We start from the raw sequence: 6,295 nt of genomic DNA, 5'->3' as shown, positions 1-6,295 counted from the left end.
ATCATGCAATATATAATATTTTGGGGTAGGTTTCTTTCACCTGCACAGTTCTCTAGCAATTCATCTAGGTTGTTGCGTAGATCAATAGTATCATTCCTGTCTGTTGCTGGGTAACATTCATTGTATGCATGTTCCATGCATACATTTAGTTAGCCATTCACCCATTGAAGGTTATCTGGGTTGATCCTAATTTTTGGCTATTGCCAATAAAATTGCTATAAAAACTCATGAACAAGTTTTTGTGTAAACATACATTTTCATCTCTCTGGGATAAATGCCCCAGAGTACACTTTTTGGTCACATGATCGTTACATGTTCAGATTCTTAAAAACTGCCAAAATGTTTTTCAGAGTGACGCTGCCATTGTTATAGCCCCATCCGGTTTCTCCAAATCTTCATCATCATTAAAAAAAAAAAAAAAAAATTTTTTTTTTAACCTGGTAGATGTGAAATAATACCTTGTTTTGGTTTCAACTTGCATTTCTCTAGTGGCTAATGGAGCTGAACATCTTTTCAGGTATCTACTTGCTACCTGTATATCCTCTCTGATGAAATGTCTCTTTATGTCTTTTGTCATTTTCAAATTGGATTTTCTGTTTATTTTAGGGTTTGAAAGTTCTTTATATCTTCTAGATGGTAGTCCTTTGTTGAATATATGGTTTGTAAATATTTTCTGAGATCCTTTCTTGTTACAACATGGTGTGACTTATGTTTCTAAACCACTAGAGTGGAGATAAATTAGCAGATTAAAGCCCAAATTACACATTATTTTTCATAGATTTTCAGTGCATAGTCCATTTCCAAATCATTGGTTCACCATCTAAACCGTGAGATTGGGTGTTATGACAGAGTACTTTATCTTTTGATGTTTAATCAGTATCCATTATGCAGTTAGCATACTTAGTAACAGTTACATGTTTGCTTTTAAGTTTCTCTGAAATACAGCCTGCCTGATACCTGACATATTTAAGGAATCTGGGGCTTTAAATTATGATAATGACCCCAAATATGCTGTATTCCTTATTTTACTTAATCTACCCAACCACTGAAAGATACTATAGTTGACCCTTGAACAACACAGGGTGCCCTGTGCTGTTGAAAATCCATATATAACTTTTGACTCCCCCAAAATTTAACTACTAATAGCCTACCGTTGACTGGAAGCCCTACTGATAACATAAAACATCAATTAGCACATATTTTGTATATTATATATATTATATATTGTATTCTTGCAATAAAGTAGGCTAGAGAAAAAAACGTCATTAAGAAAATCATAAGGAAGTTGGGGCCCTGGGTGGCTCAGTCGGTTAAGCATCCGACTTTGGCTCAGATCATGATCTCATGATTCATGGGTTCGGGCCTGCATCAGGCTCTGTGCTGACAGTTCAGAGCCTGGAGCCTGCTTCGGATTCTGTGTCTCCCTCTGTCTCTGCTCCTCCCCTGTTCACAGTCTGCCTCTCTCTCTCTCTCTTTCAAAAACAAACATTAAAAATATATACATAGTAATGTATTGTAAAAAAAAAAAATCTGTCTATAAGTGGACTCCATGCAGTTTGAACTTATGTTGTTCAAGGGTCAACTGTACTGTTACTTTTATTTTACAGATAAATGAATCAAAGCCTAAAAAGATTAACTAGCTCAGGTTGCACTGAAACAGAAATAAAATTTAAGCCAGGTCTCAATCATTCCAGAAACTCTTAGCTACCATTCAGGATTGTCTTTTTGGGGCTAGGTCTTGTTGTGGAATGGTCTGGCTTGCGAAGAAGTCATGTTACAAGTTATCATGTGCCTTCACCCAGAGAGGGTCCGAGAGAAGTACCATCAAAGAGGCTCTGATTGGATTTCCATTTTGACCAAGATGGATAAATGGGATTGAATTTGCCCTCAGGCCCGCCCTAACAGAGTTTAAAAGTAAGCCTGGACACAATCCAGTGGATTTCAAGTAAGTTACCTGCATCTTAGAACTGAAACCTACAAGTATTGAAAGGAACACCAAAAACCAACATCCAATAACATGAAACTGACCATGTTGGCATCTAATGGTAGGATTGCCGGGTGTACAGACAGATACTACACCATGTCCCGACGCCAGGGGGGAAAGAAATTAAGACACAGACGCAGAAATGACACAGCTAATACAATCAGCAGACAAGACACTAAAACATTGCTAAAAACGTACCTCGTATCTCAAGAAGGTTAGAGAAAAACACGCGTGTGATGAAGAACAACGGAAATTGTAAAAAGACCCAAATTACACGTGTAGATGTGAGAAATGTAATATCTGAGACGAAAAAACTGTAGACGGGATTAACAGCAGATAAGGCATCACAATACACCCCTTGAAAGGACTTGAGAAATTGAAGACAAAGTAATTGAAAATATCCAAACTGAAACTCAAAATGCAGGGGAAATTATTTTTAAGAAAATGAATAGAGCAGGGGCGCCTGGGTGGCTCAGTCGGTTGAGCATCTGACTTCGGCTCAGGTCATGATCTCATGGCTGGTGCGTTGGAGCCCGGCATCCGGCTCTGTGCCGACAGCTCAGAGCCCGGAGCCTGCTTCGGATTCTGTGTCTCCCTCTCTCTCTGCCCCTTCCCTGCTCATGCTCTGTCTCTCTCTGTCTCTCAAAAATGAATAAGCAAAAAAATGAATAGAGCAACATAACGTGTCCTAAAATACATCACACGTAACTAGTGTCTCACAAAGGTGTAGGTGGGGGTTCAGACAAAATGCTTGAAGAAATAATGGCTGAATATTTGAAACTCAACAAACCCCAAGTAAAAGAAACAGGAAGAGAAACCCAATCAGGCACAGGACACTAAAAAGTAGTTGACAAATTAGCCCATGAAAAAATGCTCGTAATTATTAATCATTGGGGTCTTATAAAAAGAACTAACAGATCCAAAATAGAGTCACTCGTGCTCAGCCCCATGTCAGCAAACAGATTTAATACCTAACCTGACTGTAGGTCTCTTCAAGGAAAGTAACCTAATAACCAGTCAGTCTGGAATGGCCTGGTCAGGACTAGTGAGGTAATTTGCCTTATAAAGCCCTGCCTTTCCTTTCTTTCTTTCTCTTGTTCCCTTTCTGCCTAGGAAAGCCTTCCATTTTGTACAAGTCTTTGGAGTGCCTTTCTATTTGCTACACAGGATATTGTCCAATTCATGAATTGTTAAATGAAGCCAATTTGATCTTCAAATTTACTCAGTTGATTTTTGTTTTTTAACGAGGGAAATGAAAATTAAAGTCATAATGAGAAACCACTCCATACCAACTAAACGCTCAAATTAAAAAGACTTCCAATATAAAAAGTTGGCAAAGATGCAAAGCAACTGTAACTCTCACACTTTTCTGCTGGGAATATAAAATGGCACACCCACTTTGGAAAAAGTTTGATAGTCTTTTATAAAATTAAATGCTTCCATATGACTTAGTAGCCCACTCTTTTGTATTTAGCCATGAGAAATAAATTCCTATGTTCACACGACACCAGTACAGCAAATCCTCAAAGCAGCTTTACTCACAAAAATCAAACCCTAGAAACAACCCCAGTATCCTTCAATTGGTGAGTGGATAAGTAAATTACAGTATGGCCATTCAATAGATGTGTTAATATCAAAGGACCAAACTAGAGATTCAGGCAACAATGCGGAAAGATCTCCAAAGCATTATGTTAAGTGAGAGAAGCCCAACACTGAAGTACTCCCCTCATACCACTCCTGGCCCTACACAAAAGATTACATAGTGTAGGGTTCCGCCTAAACGAAATTCTAGAAATGGACAAACTATAGTGACAGAAAGCAGATCAGCAGGTTCCAGAGATGGAAGCAGGAGACTGACTTCAAAGTGACCCAGTGGAACTTTCTGGAGCGAAGGAAATATTTTATATCATAATTTGGGTGGTAAATACACACCTGAATACATCTGTCAGCATCAAATTATACACTGAAGGTTGGTGTGTCTTATTTTTTGTAAATTATAGCTGATCAAAGTGAGAGTGAGAGGACATTCTAGAAGCTATGATCCCAGCAGTAAAATGGGGAAAATAGGGCAAAGTGGGAGCCTGAAATCTCTGATAAGTGCTGCTTGCTCTGAAGCGCTGGTGAGATATTTAGGCTGAGACAGTGAACCCAACTGGTCTGTTTGCCAGGATGGAGTTGAGTTGGTTAACATGTGTCCAACCTGGGCAGAAAAGGGGAGTAAATGTGGTCAGTAAGGCTTGGGGCAGGGACAGAAAAGGGAAACAGGTCCCATGAGTGATTCAGAGCACTGCAAATAGATCATGACCGTTAAGTACATTTTTGGAAAGAAGTAGACGCAGATACAAGGAGTGGAATGCTGTAACAGAAAAGCAGTAAATGCTTGTCCCCTTTGCTCACAGGGCACACTTCCCTGAAAGGCACTTCTCTAACAGTGCTCACAGTCATTTGATGGAAGACATTTGTATTCCACTTCAAAAGATAATAATACTCAAGAAAAACACGCTGCCTTTCTTAACACACTCTAGTGAGCCAACGGTTTCAGGATCAATTGAATATATCATTCCTCAGATAAAACCAGAAAAGACTCCTCTGGGGAACGGTTAGTAAGCTAAGAATGATTCTAAGAGTAACTGCTTTTGACACATTTGATCGACAATAATAATAGCTTATTATTCTAGAATAATCCCTCCCCCGTAGAACTCTTCTAAGGGTTGATTTGCAAAGAAGTTTCTAGCCCAAACACTTCTGTTTAGGCTTATGGCTGTACGTGCAGACATCTTGAAAGACTGAGAAATCCCACAGCCCAGGAGAACCCAAGCCACCTGAAGAAATTTCAGATCTTTCTGAAGTGTGTATTCCAATCGCAGGAAATGTATTTCAGTCATGAAAATTTGTACAATTTCCGCTAAATGCTGTTCTTCTCTAAGGAAGAAAAATGTCGCTTTGCTCTACCTCAAGTTTGTACAAAGACCATGCAGAAGTTAATTTTACTCTGAAAAAGTTTTGGTTTGAAGAAGCTTTGATGGAAAGCCCAGTTAGCTTTCACATTCAAAAAAGAGTTTTGTGGGGCGCCTGGGTGGCTCAGTCGGTTAAGCGTCCGACTTCAGCTCAGGTCACGATCTCACGGTCTGTGAGTTCAAGCCCTGCGTGGGGCTCTGGGCTGATGGCTCAGAGCCTGGAGCCTGCTTCCGATTCTGTGTCTCCCTCTCTCTGCCCCTCCCCCATTCATGCTCTGTCTCTCTCTGCCCCAAAAATAAAAATAAACGTTAAAAAAAAAAATAAAGACAAAAGTACTTATAAAAAAAAAAAAAGAGTTTTGTTTGAAAATTATCTAATTCACAGTTGGATAGAATAAACTGCAACAACAATGTTTTTAATAATTTTATATACATTTTTTGAAATTTCTTTGATTTAACAGCAAACTAAATGTTCAAGAAACCAAATTTCCCTCCCCCCCACCCCCCACTTTTTTTTTTTTTTTTTTGGCCTGGCAAGAAATAAATTCAGTACTTTTTGTTTAGTATTTTAGATACAAAGCAATTGGAAAAAAAAATATCTCAGTAACATTTGCAAAATCTAATTTCACTCACCTTTTCCCGGTAGATTGTCAACAGGCAGAAGAAAGCAAATGCTGTAGAAGTGTTAGTGTAAATTAATAATCTTCTTCACATTCTCTTTGGGGTATTTAACCATAAGCCCCACCTCTTGCCTTTTGATTTAAATGCAAAAAACAAAAGAGCTTGTTGGTCTTTGGGTAGGAGTTAACTAATACCCCTGAGGAGATGGAGTACAGATTTGTCCCCAGAGGCAGCCTTACCTTGTAGAACTCTGTGCAAAGGGTTGTGTTGTGCTAGAATAGTTTAGATTTATACGTTGCCTCAATGAATAGTTATTGGGTCAGAATATTTACTGTGCTCCAGGAATTAGTAGGCACTAGAAACGTAAAAACAAAATCCAGTCGGGCCAGGTCTTGTCCTCAACTAATTTAGTCTTCTAAAAAGGAATGATAAATGAACTATCAGGCACAATTACAGTTCAGCAGGGTAAGGGCTACGGTGTGCCAACGCACTGGGTAGTTGTGTGGTTAGCAGGAGGGATGCTGACTTTGAGGTATAACCAAGGGTAGGAAGATGGGAGTCTGAGAAGGGGGTTGGAAAGGCATACTTTGGGAATACTCTACCAAATTGAAAGATAAAACTGGAAAATCTGGCCCAGAGGGAAGGAAGGGCCTCTCTCCTCTCCCCAGGCTGAGGGTCAGTATTTACAAAACTCCCAGGCTAGAAAGGGAAAAAAGGACAAGGTATCATTGGA

The sequence above is a fragment of the Acinonyx jubatus genome, chromosome F2, assembly GCF_027475565.1.
Source record: "Acinonyx jubatus isolate Ajub_Pintada_27869175 chromosome F2, VMU_Ajub_asm_v1.0, whole genome shotgun sequence".
In the NCBI taxonomy this organism is placed as follows: Eukaryota; Metazoa; Chordata; class Mammalia; order Carnivora; family Felidae; genus Acinonyx; species Acinonyx jubatus.
This window is presented reverse-complemented; position numbering follows the sequence as displayed.